Here is a 16187-nt window from a genome sequence, read left to right on the forward strand (position 1 = left end):
GTATCACTCCTTCAACCATACTATTATTTTGAGTATTTGTATTTGAAATGAACAGGGATGTGCAATGATTGACAATATGCTCTGAGACTTCATCTAGATTTGTTAATATTTTGTCACCATTTCACATAGAGGTTATAAGACTGGAAGCATTATTTATTTTAGCCACTTTATGAAAGTAATCTATATTTCCATCTTCATCACTATGCCATTTGACCTTTGTTTTTTGTTGACAATAGATTTCTTCCATGTTCAAGGCCTGCTCCAAATGCAATTGAGCATTTTTTCTTGAATCATAAGATATCAGAGTGGCCCATTTTATCAATTTCATCTTGAATTTCATTCACTTTATCTGTTGCTACTTTCACTTGAACATGAATATCACCAAAAATTTCATATTCAACACCTTAAAAGCATTCTTCAAATGTTTCAGCTTTCTTCAAGTACCATATTGCAAGCAGTGAACCAATCTTACTACATATGACTCTATCAAGTCTCCTTTGAGTGTGATGTTTCCCTCTTCGGCCATTGGCCTAAAAGCAGCACCCCTAGTTGGAAGATGAATAAAATTATTGCTATTTGTCCAGTTTTGAAAATCTTGCATAGCTACTCTACATGGCTTACACATGCATTATTCATGAGCACAAATAATAGTGTGTTGAAATCACCTAAGAAGCGCCAATGTAAAATATAATGCTTACAATGTATATTGCTTGATTTTTTATGTATTTTTTCTAGATATAAAATTAGCTTGGATAATCTTTATCTTAATCATCGAGCATCAAGTGTTCTATCGTATTATGAATGTCACATACAAGAAAGGCATGCAAACAACAGAAATATATGTGAATTTTATTCAACCAAATAAAAGATTGACTTGTATTATGGAAGCCACTTTTAATAAATTGTAAAATTACAAATATTTTTATTAATTTCAATGATTCCAAAATCCAACTAAAAACAAAATTTCTTTTTTATGTTTTGTTTTATAGGATCGACGGTGAAGGAAATCCAATTTTCGGCATGAAACCTAATTGAAGTTATATTATTATATTCCATGGATAAGAGTATTCCTCCTAAAGAAGTTATATCCGACTAAGGGAACACATCCTTCCAATGTGTTGGCAGCTCGAATTTGCATGACATTTCGATGAATGAAGGTGAACACTCTCTTATCATTGAGATTTATTCGACAATATTTCATCTGATATTTAATCATTTGTCCTCAATTCTTCTTTTATATTTAATTATTTAGAATTAAACTTAAATATTAAATTAAATTTATCTTAATATTCGAGGATATCAAATAATGATCTCAAAATAAATTCTTGACAATAGGAGATCATAAGGTTTCAAACATAGCGGTAGATTCAAAACATATTGAAAAAGTATAAGATCAATGAAGTGGTTGATTGAATATGATGAAAATAAAAAAAATTAGACTTAAATCCTAGAGGGAGATTTCTTCTTAATGGGTTTGCCTCTTGATCTGTTGACTACTTGAAAATCATCTTGATGATCCTCTTCCAGTTGTTTCAACAGTCTTTACTCAGATTCCTCATCCTCCACAATATTAGTCCAAGACATCTCAATGAACTCTTTATTCTTCTTTTCCATCTCCAACAATGTTTCCTTCTCCAACAATGTAACATTTAGATTAGCCTCAGATTGAACATCCGTTTCATGCCTTTCCACATTAGAGCAATACTGAGTATCTTCAACAAACTCGGTGTGTTGAGAACTTAAGACTTCTTCTTCAACTCTTTCACATTCCTTTTCTAAAGCAGCATTAACTTCAACTTCAAGCTCAATATCTTTCTCTTTAGAGGCTTCCATTTCATTTTGAACCGAAATCTCAAATCTATTTTTTTGTACCAGCACCTTAGAATATGGGATTTATTGTGATTGGCTTCTTTCACACAAGTATCAGTTGTTGGTCCCTTCATGGATGTACCAGCAACATCTTCAACAACAATAGGGTCGTTAGCAAGGCTTCCCTGTTTCTTCCTCCCATCATTAATGATGTTATACTCCCTTTTAACCTCCTTAGTCAGCTTCTTAGCAACATTCTTCTATTTAAAAGCTTGCAAGCAGGAAGATTTTTATACTCTAAATCAACAAAGAAAGCAAAATCCTTCCTTTCTACAAGAACTTTATAGCGCAATTGCTGAGATATATCCACGTCAACCAAAACCCTAACAAAATGCCCAAAAGTTCTATCCACCATAGGATTTTTGGATGCAGAGTCCGTACATATATGTGTTCGCACACTATTTGCAATAGAAAACAAGATCTTGGGGTGCCAGTACTCTTGATAAAGCCCTAGATTCTTACCCCAAACCTGTGCTGAAATGGTACTTTGTATTTTAGGGTTAAAATCCCTTGTCCAAGCAAAAAGCTTACGAACACCAGGGTTTAGATTCCACGAAGCAATGGTTCTAACCCTATTAAAATCTTCTAAACACGAAAAAGAGAATTCAAAGAAACCTTTTCCAAGAAAGATTACACCCACTTACTTAAATCCTTCCAAATCTGAGAAAGCGTGGTTCGCAATGCAAGTACAATGAATAGGGTGATTCCTTTTGGCCAGATCACCCTTCCATGCAAGTTGTATTTGCATGACTCAATTCCAGCAAGGTACTTATCCTCATGAATGGCAATAGGTTGGATAAAGCCTGAGCAAAGGGTAGGTTACCTAGCAAGAAAGAAATGGAAAGTTGACAAGTGAACAGTGAAAAATCACAAGTTTTTTGCGAGAGACATGTTTTTTTGTCAAAAAAAAAAAAAGTTACAACATAACAAAACCACACACACACATATAATTCAAAACAAAAACTATTAAACTACTTTTTTTGATATTATAAAATAGATTAATAATTGTAAAAGCATGAGAACTTTTAGAATACAAATAACATTAATATAAGACATTTTTTTCACTGGTTGATATTTAATTGAGTCCAATATGTTTTAAACCACTGACGGAGGGAGGCCTCCGCCATTCTTCTTAAGTATGTCAAAAAATTTATAATGTATTATGATACATTATAAATAATCGAGTCAAATAAAACTTAATCAGTCAAATAATCGAGAAATTGCCAGCATGATATATATATATATATATAGGAAATGTTAACGAGTGCCCCCGGGGCACTCTTTAAGAGCCTAGAATAGTAACTTTTTATGAAAACTTGTGTATTTAATACATTGGAAATTGAACAATTTGACTTTTTTAAAGAATAACTTTCTAACTTAGCATGCTTAAAGAGTGCCCCGGGGGCCTTCGTTAACAAGACCCTTGTATATATATATATATATATATATATATATATATATATATATATATATATATATATATATATATATATATATTCTTGTATGATAAAATATTTTTGTTCTTTTTAACTTCAATTTTAGGTTTGGTTATTTAAATCTATTTTCTTCTTGTTTTTAGGTACCGTTTGGCCCAGCTTTTTTTCAGCTTCTCTACATTTTTAAGGAGAAGCTAGGCCAAACACAATATCAATAAAGTACTTTTTAAAAAAAGTACTTTTTTTAGAATGCATAAAATTGAATGGAATGAGCTTTGACCAAAAGTTGTTGAATGCTACTTCAAAAAACTATTTCTCGACAATTTATTTCACAAGCACCTTTCTTCAACTCACGCCGGCAACCTTTTCTTTTATTTTTTTTCAATATGCTTTTTTCTTTCATTTTATTTTTTTGAACCGGTCCATTTAATTTTTTTAAAGAGGGTCTATTTAATTTTATTATCTATTTTTGAAAGAATTTTATTATCTTTTTATCACTTATATATTTATTTCAATATCTTTTAATTATCACAACCTCGCAAATATTTTTATTCACGCTGTCATTGAATGATACCGAATATTTTTACTCCCTTTCTTCAACATCGGAAATATATACATACACGCATTAGCATTTAGAGTCATACTTTATGTCCGTCTGCCTTTTTTTTTACGCTAATACGTATAATTTTTTTAGTGTTGCGTAAAGCGTATAATTATTTTTATAAAATTTTGATTTTAATTAAAAGTACAAGTGTAGTTGCCTAAAAAAATTATACTTATATATATTTTACACATTTGTATTGTAACAAACTATGCATATCTTTTTCTTATTAAAAAAACTAAACATATTTTGTCAATGACACCAACAATGTAACAAATATAATATTATATAATATAAATTCTTATCTTTTTGACTGACACTAAAAATATGGTATTCTTATAACAAAATTTGTTATAACAAAATTTGTTATAGAGTATAATTGGAAAAGAAAAAACCAATTATTCCCTTTATATGATGATACGAATTTGTATTAATGTTACATAAAATATACGTCATTGAGTAAATATAGTATTTGTAAAAATATATCTTTTATATTTTAAACATTTTTTCCCTTCAAAAAATATTTTAAACATTTTTTTATTTAGTATGTTAATTCATAAGAAATTCAAACTTTTGTCCTTGAGTGCTTATCTCAGTTGATAAAGATAACGCATAAATATATGCAAGGTCCGGGGTTCGAACCCCGGGCACCACCAACAAAGTAATAAATTCAAAGTTTTGTACAACATTTTGCCAAACAACTTTTAACTTAAAAATAACTTTAAAACTAAAAAATAATAAAGAAACCAAACAGCTTTAGCTTCTTCGTCAAAGAGCTTTATTTTAACTTTGTTTTAAAGTAGCTTTTAGACTGAAAAAAAGCCTGGCCAAACGGTACCTTAGTTAGTCAATGTATGCTTTATTTTTTACGGATGAATTTGTTTTCAACAATTTTTATAACAATTTTGCTATAAATTTTAGCATTTACGTTCATATTTTAAGTCAAAATGATATCTATGAAAATATTAATAATACCTTTTTCAGAGAATCAGTAATAAAATATAGTGTTGAAATTTGGGGTCTAACTCATCCTTACAAAGCCGGTTTTGTGGGGTTGTGTTAGGCCCAACCACGATTTCTAAGATGGTATCAGAGCTTGTCGAATTCAAGGGCCACCTACCGATTCACGCACCAAGCCCAAAAAGTGCTGGGCGTGAGGGGGGTGTATTTGGAAATGCCCAAGTCCCACATCGGATAGATAAGAGTCTTGATAAGAGTTTATATAGAGGAGGCAATCCCCACCTTACAAGCCGGTTTTGTAAGGATGAGTTAGGCCCCAAATTTAAACATATAGTTCATTCACCAAATTTTTTGTGGTCAAGGTTCATGTACAGTTTTAATTTAGATAATATCATTTTTTTATCATTTGAAATAAATTTAGAGAGTATCGTTAAAAATATTGTATATAGAAACTAATTTTATGAGTAATTTATATTATGATTTTTTTACTAAAGAATATGTAATATTTTACCATTTGTTATGCTTAGTTTCTACGCGAACAAACATACATTAAGAACCGTCAATTCATTTACATAAAAAATAATCTAAATCGTTAATTCAAATCTCAAAAAGTGTGGCAATCCAAATCCTTGTAATAAAAATATAAACCACATAGAGAGAAAACAACAATGGGAGAGATACTTTCACACAGAGAGAGATAGAGATAGAGCATTTTCATTTTCAAGAAAACGGCACAAAAACGCAAGGTTTAGCAAGTTGTTAATGTGACTCATACTACAGAGGTACCGGGAAGAGTGATTCTCTGTGTGCAAAGAATGACATGTTCGAACGCCAAGAGTTCAAATTCTAATTTTACCGAGTTACTATACAATCGAAAATCACCAGCAAAGAATCAGAGGAGAAAATAACTAAACCAAATGGTAAAGGAAAAGGAATGAAAACCAATGGTGAAAATTTTGCATCTGAAGGAGAAACCATTGAATTCAATATCCTTAATTTTGATCCTTCAATAATATAAAACATTGGCCTGATGGAGAGGAAGAAAGTTCTTACTAATGGCATTCCTGCTGCGATTCGCGTCATCATTAGAATGGCGCAAACTATGAGAGATTTTGAATGCCACTATTTTTTTGAGTTAGAGAGTTTTAGGAGGGAGGAGGAGGCATGGGAAGCTCAAGAGCTTGAATTGCAAAATAATTTTGACATTTACAATTAGATGCATAAGATCAATGAAGTGGTTGATTGAATATGACGACAATCAAAAATTAGACTTAAATCCTAGAGGGAGATTTCTTTTTAATGGTTTTGCCTCTTGATCTGTTGACGACTTGAAAATCATCTTGATGATCCTCTTTCACTTGTTTCAACAGTTTATGCTCAGCTTCCTCATCCTCAACAATATTAGTCCAAACCTTGTAATAAAAAGATAAACCCTTATGTATAACAATAGTCTCCTTCGCTAGACCGACCTGGATCTTATGCATCTCCTTGTAATTGTCAAAATTGTTTTGCAATTCAAGATCTCGAGCTTCCCATGCCTCCTTCTCCCTCCGAAAACACTCCAACTCAGAAAAATAGCTGCATTCAACATCACTCATAGTTAGCGCCATTCTAATGACGCGAATCGCACCAGGAATGCTATTAGTAAGAGTTTTCTTCCTCTCCGTTTGGCTAATATTTTATATTGTCGAAAGATCACAATTAGGGATATTGAATTGAATTGTTTCTCGTTCAGATGCAAAATTTTCACCATTAGTTTTCATTCATTTACCCTTACCATTTGGTTTAGCTATTATCTCCCTCTGATTCTTTGCTGGTGATTTTCGATTGTCTAGTAACTCAGTAAAATTAGAACTTGAACTCTTGGTGTTCGAACAGACCATTCTTTGGACACAGAGAGTCACTCTTCCCGATGCCTCTGTCATATGAGTCACATTAACAACTTGCTCAACCATGCGTTTTTGTGCCGTTTTCTTGAAAATGAAAATGCTCTATCTCTATCTCTCTCTATGTGAAAGTATCTCTCCGTTTGTTGTTTTCTCTATGTGGTTTATATTTTTATTACAAGGTTTTGGATTGCCACACTTTTCGAGATTTGAATTAACAATTTAGATTTTTTTATGTAAATGAATCGACGGTTCTTTGTGTATGTTTGTTCGCGTAGAAACTAAGCATAATAAATGGTAAAATATTATTACATATTCTTTAGTAAAAAATATAATATAAATTACTCATAAAATATGTTGCTATATACAATATTTTCAACGATGCTCTCTAACTTTGTTTCAAAAGAAAAACACAATATTCTCCAAATTAAAACTATACATGAACCTTGACAAGAAAATTTTTGGTGCATAAACTATATTTATCATTGATTCTCTGGAAAAAGGGATTATTAATATTTTCATAGATATCACTTTGACTTAAAATACGAACGTAAATACTAAAATTTATAGCAAAATTGTTAAAAAAAATTGAAAAAAATTCATCCTTAAAAAATAGTGCATAAATTGACTAACTAAAAACAAGAAGAAAATATTTTTTGAATAACCAAACCTAAAATTGAAGTTAAAAAGAACAAAATATTTAACCATAAAAGTATATGTATGTGTGTGTGTGTGTGTGTGTGTGTGTGTGTGTGTATTGAAATTGAGATCCAAAAATCCATTACAAAAGTAGATGAAAGGTAACACTAATTTCAGCAATGTGAATTGCAAGTGTGGAACACACAGAGAAGGAACAAGTTGATGATGGTGGGTTGGAGAAGATGGAGGGTGTAATGAGTTTATGAGAATTGATAGAATATGGTAATGTTTTAATTGAGCATTTAAATCTCAACCATTGACTTTTAATCAAATGGTTGATAATTATTCTCACCATTCTCATATAAGATACTCATTCTCATATTAATTATATGTTTATAATGCTTGCAATTTCTCAATTGTTTGACTCGATTAAGTTTTATTTGACACTTTAAATAAGTTAAATAACACATTTTTATATATTGTAAATTTTTGGACATACTTAAGAAGAATGGGGGAGGCTTCCTCAGTTAGTGTTTTAAAATATATTATAAATATATATAATAATAAATAAAAAGGAGAAATCTTATGAAAGAGTACAAACATATAATTAATGAGTACAATAAGTATTTTACCAAGAAATAACAAAACAAAAGGATATTTTCCATAAAAACGCGTGAAAGCTAAAACAACACCAAACAACTATCTAGATGGCTGGGTGGTCCAGCAGCTGTGGCATGTCTTTGTTGGTGTTTTCCATCTTTGAGTTGTCAATCCTTTGGTCGGGTATTGTTTTATTGCCAATATAGGCCTTTTTTTGGGTGGTTTGGGCATGACAATAAGTTGTGTGTTGTTATTGCAGTTTCTGTTTCGGGCTTTTTGTTGTGTTGCCTCCCCGTTTAGCACGTCTTGTGCCGGGTTTGTGTTAACAAATTATGCTGATTCAAAAAAAAAAATATCTAATCTATCCTCCTTTAAAAAAGAATATCTAACCTGTTCACTTGATGATTCAACCTAAGTCAAACAAGAAGAAACGTAATCTCAAAATCAACTAACCCTTAGTCAAAATATGTCACATGACACTATCGCGGTGCCAACATAAAATGAGTTCATAATCTCACTCATAGAAGGGACATGTGTACCAATTACCAAAATAGTTTTCAAAAAACTACTTCAAAGATATTAATTTAACCATATCCATCAACAGAAACACAAATGCCTCCTGTCCCAAAAATATGTGAGCATTGTGGAATCTCCATAATTAACACACAACAATTTACCAGATAATATGAAATCTAACTTCCTATCCATCCCCGTTGTGAACCAATTCACACCACCTCTCCTTTCCACTTTCTTTAAATCTTTCCACCAAGTAGAAGCAAAACTTAGACACCCCTCACCAATAATCTATTTTGTTTTGACATTAAAATTTCTGATATGGTGTTTTTTTTATGCATTTTAGTGCTAGAAAAATGGCACTCCAATTTTCACCAATGTTTCCAACTTGTTGAGAATGTTGGAAAGGTAAAGCTTATGATTTCAGAGAAACTTATTCCAATAAAGAAAAATAGCAATCCAATTTTCACCAATGTTTCCAATTTGTTGAGGATGTTGGAAAGGTAAAGCTTATGATTTCAGAGAAACTTATTCCAATAACATTGAATGATAATTTCCAAAACCTTTCATGCTTAAAAGTATACATATCTGATTCACTTGAAGCATTTGGTTATAATTTCTGCTCTTTTGCAAAACCATTATAATATCAAAAATATTTTGTTTTTTAGTCAAATGTAGTGTCTTGGATTGTAATTTCGAAAACTTTAAGGCATTCTTTTTATAAGCCTTTTTAAATTTGAACAGTTCTGAGATAGTATGCTAAATGTTCCACTTCATCCTTACAGCAAGACATTTTGAGTATGTGCATCTCCATACCTTTCTTCTGAAAACAAATCATTTAAAATAAATTTGTTCCTTGAAGTATTTCCCAAAGAGAAGAGCTAAGCGTTATAAATGATCCATTATTGTGTTTGTTTCCCACATGCCTTAGTAACCTTAATCATTGTCTACACCCCATGATGAATGCTATTTTTTTTTTTTTGTCAGGTAGCTTAGTGGCTAGAATTCACCTTATAAGGTGAATAAGTGGGGTGTCCGGAGTTCGAACCCCAGCCCTTGCATATAATAATGCATTGTCCTACCAACTGAGCTATGCTCACTGGACAATGATGAATGCTATTTATTACGAACAAATGATGCACACAATCGAAGAATAAGAAGAGTTGTAGTGGGTGTAATAATTGGTCATTGATGGAAATCAAGAGGTATAGTGGGTGTAACACCTTTCAATAACAACAGATTCTTCGGTTTTGTTTAGCTGTTATTTGTAAAAATTAGCATTTTCTTGTAATATAACGACAGTTCAAAAGTTAACTATCAACTAACTAAATATATTGTTATTCATCGTAACAAAACTCTATTTAAGTTCAAATATATATACAGCGTCATTATAGGAAATTTAAAAAAATAACTCCTTACATGAACATTTGTTTGTTACGAATTTGCTTTAATATTTTATTTTCAAAAAAAGTTATACTACACTCACACACACTCACCTAATTAGCCCGAGCAGATGTTGACAGTAAATGACGGAAACGAACGCACTGCCCTCAAAATTAGTCATGCAGATGCTTAACATTGTAGACCACGTTGTTTGACTAGTATAGATGATCTTTGCATGAAATAGTCAATTTACCCAAAGTTTTGAGACATCCAATCAAACATAAAGCTTATTTTTGCTATTTTTCTCTATATTAGTGTGCATTTATCTATCTATAATTTTTAAGCAATTGTAGTCCATAAGATTAAAACCTAAAATTAATTATCCCTAATTCTAGGGATGTTTTGATGTTCATAGCGCTACTAATCCCAAAGAAGGATGATAAATTAAGTACGTTCGTAGAAGATTTGTACACCAAGGACTTTGTCGACATATCATCCCAATTAGGTTGAGACTAGGAGCCAAATGTGGGGCGCCAAGATTCAATGACAGTTTTATTATACTTAAATAAAATTTGGCTATGGGAACGAACAAAGTAAATGGTTCCAATACCATTAAATTTACTATTAGTGTAGTCTATTTGTCGACATATCAATAAAATCAATAAATTGTAGGTTGTTCGCAATGTAAGATTTGGAATGGTTATGAAGTAAAAAAAATCATTCGATTAAAAAAATTTAAATACTTGTGGTTCAATTTAGATGACTTATAAAAACTATGACCTGGTCTGATCTTATTTTATACTCCCTCCGTTTCAAAATACATGTCCATTTTAGAGAAATTACACATACCAAGGAATCAAATAAATGTTGTCATTTTTGATGCAATTCTTTGTGTTTTTTCTATAATACCCTTACTCATTTATTATTTCATTCTATTATTTCTCTCTCTACAATAAATATATAAGGGTATTATTGATAAACCAATAATTAATGTTGCATTGAAACTTGAAAGGGACAAGTAAAGTGAAACAAAATTATTCTCCAAAATGGACAAGTATTGTGAAACGGAGGGAGTACCGTTTAGTTTGGATTTTACGAAGAAAAAAAAAACTATTGAAACTTAATGCAAACTTAATACACCGAATCAAATACAAACTCCCAATATCCACAACAAATCAAAACATACCTCCTTTAAATCAGGAAAATTAGAAATAAAGGAAACAAAATTAAAACTGAATAGAAACAAATTTAAAATTGCAAATGAAGGAAAGTAATAAGGATAAAGCTTCAGCTTTATCTTAGTCAGATTTTGAATTAAAAAATCCACGTGTTACATTTAGATTGGATACCAGTGTAAACAGGACATATGAAATTGTGTCTAACTTTTCTTCAAGTCTTATATAAACCCACCTTTGGTGCATCTCACTTTCATAGGGTTTCAAACCCCCCCCCCCCCCCCCCCGCTATGCTTTCCCAGCGGGTGCCGTGATCTTGGATTTACTATCGGTATATATATTCTTCACTTTTATTTCTTGTTGGATGTTATTGTTTTATTCTTTATATTTGTCTATGTTCTTTTAATTTTTGGAAATCTAGATCTGGAATAACTTGATTTAGCTTCAACTGTTGATGACTGCTTTTTATTTCGTCATCATCTACAATGTCATTTTTGGTCGTTCATCAGTGAATTCTTTGATTAATCATGATTAGTCGATGGGTGTTAATTTATCAATTTTATCCACTAAATTTATCATTTTAGTTTCTGTGATTTCTCTGATTTCATGCGGAGGTTATTTATCTGATCAGATGATAAAGATGGTAATAACTATATCATGAGGAATGAATTTATCAATTTTATTTAAAAATTAGTGGATAAAGTATTTGTAATATCATTCATACCTTCATACAATTTTTCTGAGTATTGAATTTGCAATTGGTAGTGATAATATATATTTCATTCTTGCAGAAAGACAGTGTGCCAATAAAAGAGGATGGGTGTGGGGATCTAACACATGATAAAGATGATGTACTCATGCATTAGATGAAAATGAAAACGGTTTGATGGGAAGGAGCACAAGTAAAGGTAGATCAAAGAAGAAGAGGAATCCCAAGGGAAGGTAATAGGGAAGGATTGAAATTAGTATCCTTGTTGGTTGTTTTACGTGAAAAAGTTAATTTTGAAGAAACAAGGTTGATTGTTGAAGATATTTGGTTTGGTAACCTTTACCTGTGGTTGTCATATAAAATTAATGTTTCCAAACCAAATGTCTCCAACAATCAACCTCGTTTCATCAAATTTAATTTTCACCTGAAACAATCAACAAGGATATTAATTTCAATACTTTCCCTATTTCCTTCTCATTCCTCTTCTTTTTTGATTTACTTCTTCTTGCGTTCCTATTTTCAAACTTCAACTCTTCTACATCAAATTCAAGAGCTACTTCAAATGAATGATTTTGATTGGTGTCAATTCAGATAGATAACTTCTACCCACCTTTTGTTGATGGGTAAATAGGAATTTGCCTTAATTTTATTTTAGACAGAAGTGGTACAAGACAATGTTCAAGTACTTGGTACAAAAATGCTTGTTGTGAGAGGTTTACATTGATTGTAAAATACTAAAACCTATTGATAGGTGGCAAAGATGGTGAATTAGACGGTTTTGGAATGTTCGTTTACTTTATAATTATATTTGAATTTTAATTTTTCTGTGATGGATGGAGTGACATTTTAACTTCTTGTTTTTGTGACTTATTGTTAAGTGTGAAATGAAGAGGGAGAAGCACAACACACAAGTTAAAATTAGTTGTTATTGGTGCCATGGAACAAGTGTGCTTATAGTCCACTTCTACTGAAGTAACTTTAGCTGTTATTCTATGGAAACTGTTAACCATTTATTTCTTCATTGTTCTTTGTTTGGGACGATTTGGAACTGTATTATCTGTTGGATTGGTCTTTCCACCGCCGTCCCGCTAAATGTATCAGATCATTTTACTCAGTTCTGTTTTGGTGGTGGCGGATCTCAGGTGCAACACACAATTTTAAACATCATTTGGTTTGCTACCATGTGGGAAATCTGGAAAGAAAGAAATAACAGAATTTTCAATGATAAAGAAAGCTCGATTATGCGGATTGTGGACAAAATAAAGTCACTTTCTTATTCGTGGTTGAAGGAGAAATTTCAGATCTCTCTCAATTACCATGGTTGGTGGCTTGGTCCCCTCGCAATGTTGGGCTACAGATAGTGTTATTTCTTTTGTTATTTCATTTTGTTGTTTTTTCTTTTCCCACTTTGTAAATATTGTACAGATTCTTTTGTTTTTCCTTGACACACCTTGTGCTAGGAAGGACTTTTTGTGTTGGTAATATATTTCATTTTTGTCTCTTCAAAAAAAAACTTTAGCTGTTATTTGCCCATAGACAATTGATGCAGATATTTATTCATATATAAATGTAAAAATCGTCTGAGTGCAATCTGGTTCATTATCAATCATCTCAAAAAGTTTCTTAACCACTTTTCAATAGAAGGAAGATACTCTCTATAGTTTTCAGTACTTTTTGCAAGTTCAATAGGCAAGGGAGGTCCAAAGGAAGCAATAAATATTTTGCTCCCAGTTCAGAAGTTGCTCATAAACAACATATGTTCATGTAAATATTTTTTTTTCTCGGTTAAGGCTCCGTATCATTTTTCTATGGTGACATTTAACATGGGAAAGTCTAAAACTTTCCCACCATGGGCAAGTAACTTTTGGCCATAAGATCAAAAGAGGAACACATTCTTATCATACTTTCTCAACACCAGATTTTTTTCTTACACCATCTTCCACCACCTTTCTCTCTCTTTTATGCTCACCCCCACCAACATTACCAGCAGCAAGCAGATTTTGGTGGTTTAAACTTGCTAATAGCGTTTGCTCAAAATAATAAAAAAAAAAAAAAAAACTTATTGATGGTGGTTCAGTTCAGAGAGGAGATGGCCCATTTCAATGTTGTTGTTCAAATCAAGAAATTTCACTTAAAATGCTTAACTAATATTGATATATGGTGGAGGGATGTTCAATGATTTAATTTCCACATTTCTTTGCAAATATTAGTTTTTTAGATTGACAAATTTTTGTAGGTGTGGAAATCAAAACCCTTACGTGTTTTTTTCTCAATAAAACCCTTATGTGTTGTTCATATCATAGTGCTCAATTTCATATTTTATTAAGCTAAAGATGAATGGATCTTAAAAAATACGATGATGTGAAGCTTTTCATTGATGAACGGATTTGTAGGAGCGCCATTTTACCTTCCTGGATTTGATGGTGATGGTGGTGGGTGAGTGGGAGAATAAAAGAAAGAGAATGGTGGTGGAAGATGGTGTTGAAAAAAATCTAGTGATGAGAGAGTATGATAAGAATGTGTTGCTCTTTTGATCTTATGGTCAAAAACCTACTTGCCCATGATGGGAAAGTTTTAGACTTTCCCATGTTAAATGCCACCTTTTTCTATTACTTAAGTACTTAGTATTTTAACTTTTATACACATCATTCCTTATTTTTAATGTTACTAACTAGGAATATCTTTGTTTAGATCATTGTTTTAAGACTTTTGTTTTGACTCACTGAGATCTTTGAGGGTATATTCTGTGGACTTTTAAGTACCTATTATGCTTGTCATTACAATCTTATCAACTTATTCATCCCGTTACGGCTTTTAATACTCTTCGCTATGAATTTCTAATACGATGTTTTCTTTTATCCATTTTAGTGATTGAAAAATGGCAATCCAAATAGGATAGCAATTTTCCGAATATAGTGTGTAAGGTACCACTTTTGATGGTACCTACAAGAAAGGGGAAATTATCTAAAAAGGACTAAAAATAACAACTACACTATTCTAACAAACTAATTCTTCATTCATTCATTTAATGGTCAATACATTCACCAATTCCCTATTTATACAAACTAGAAATTGGCATATTCCTTAACAACTAAACAATGACTCATCACAATGAATTTCTCTAGATCCTTCTAGAGAGCATGACTCGTCACCTAATATAACTTAGACTTATACTATTCTAATGGGCCTATCATGGATCATTACATTCCATTGGTCTTGCACAAACACCTTGTCCTCAAGGTGGTAATTAAAAGTTCACATAATAATCATTCTTCACAATTTCAATTCCACTCCATTTAGACTTCGATGTTTAGCGTATTTGATCCATGACATAGTGTCTTGAATTGATGTTTACAAAATGTTATGAAATAGTATGCTAAATGTTCCCTTGTTCAAAAGAAGTATGCTAAATGTTCCACTTCACCCTAACAGCATGACCGACATTCTTGCATTTCTTACCACATGCCTTCGTAACATTAATCATTATTTATACTATAAGAGGAATGCTATTTTTTTTTTGTCAAGTAGCCTAACAGGAATGCTATTTATTACGAACAAATGACACAATATCGAAGAATAACATGTTCTTTCTTTTTATAAAAATTTAAAACCTTCAACTTATATATATATAAGAAAGGAAATGTCCATTGAATTTACCAATTTGCCCCTATGAGGGGCATTTTGGTAATTCAATTATTGGAGGGTTTTTTTTTTTTTAAAGGTTTGACCTATGAATTTCCATTTTTGCCCCTAACCAATTTTTTTAATTATTTTCTTATTTTTATATTTTTAATAACATTTAATTATTTTCCAATTTTTATATTTTTAACTATTTTTTCAATTTTTCCTCCCAAATTCAATTGCTTCTACATTGCCGTTGTGGGAGATTAAGGTATCGTTTGACCCGACTTTTTTTCAAATTTCTCTACATTTTTAAGGAGAAGTTAGGCCGAATACAATATCAATTAAGTACTTACTAAAAAAAGTACTTTTTTTGAACGGATAAAATTGAATGGAATGAGCTTTGACCAAAAGCTGTTGAATGTTACTTTAAAAAACTACTTCTCGACAATTTATTTCACAAGCACCTCTTTTCAACTCACGCCGGAAACTTTTTCTTTATTTTTTAATATTATATTTCAATATGTTTTTTTCTTCCATTTAACTTTATTTTTTTTTAACCGTTCCATTAATTTTTTAAGGAGATTCCATTTAATTTTATTACCTTTTTTCGAAGGAATTTTATTATCTTTTTATCACTTATATATTTAATTTCAATATCGTTTAATCATCACAATGTCACAAATATTTTTATTCACGCTGTCATTTAATGATCCCAAATATTTTTATCTCCTTTCTTCAACCTCGCGAATATATACACACATTAACGTTTAGAGTAATATTTTATGTCCGTCT

The 16187-nt window shown here is 31.3% G+C and overlaps 2 long non-coding RNA genes across 2 annotated transcripts; both read left to right on the forward strand.

Annotated features, from left to right (window-relative positions):
* The first annotated feature begins 993 nt into the window (after positions 1 to 993).
* Positions 994 to 9878, forward strand: LOC146952916 (uncharacterized). The gene is made up of 2 exons (XR_015026174.1): positions 994 to 1157; positions 9492 to 9878. It is a non-coding gene; the product is annotated as an uncharacterized LOC146952916 (long non-coding RNA).
* Positions 9879 to 11329: 1451 nt separating this feature from the next.
* LOC146952917 (uncharacterized) lies at positions 11330 to 12792 on the forward strand. Its single transcript, XR_015026199.1, has 2 exons — positions 11330 to 11393; positions 11854 to 12792. It is a non-coding gene; the product is annotated as an uncharacterized LOC146952917 (long non-coding RNA).
* The last annotated feature ends 3395 nt before the right edge of the window (positions 12793 to 16187 follow it).

Source organism: Medicago sativa, chromosome 1 (genome assembly GCF_051527215.1).
Source record: "Medicago sativa cultivar Bolivia chromosome 1, Bolivia_mono, whole genome shotgun sequence".
Taxonomy (NCBI): Eukaryota; Viridiplantae; Streptophyta; class Magnoliopsida; order Fabales; family Fabaceae; genus Medicago; species Medicago sativa.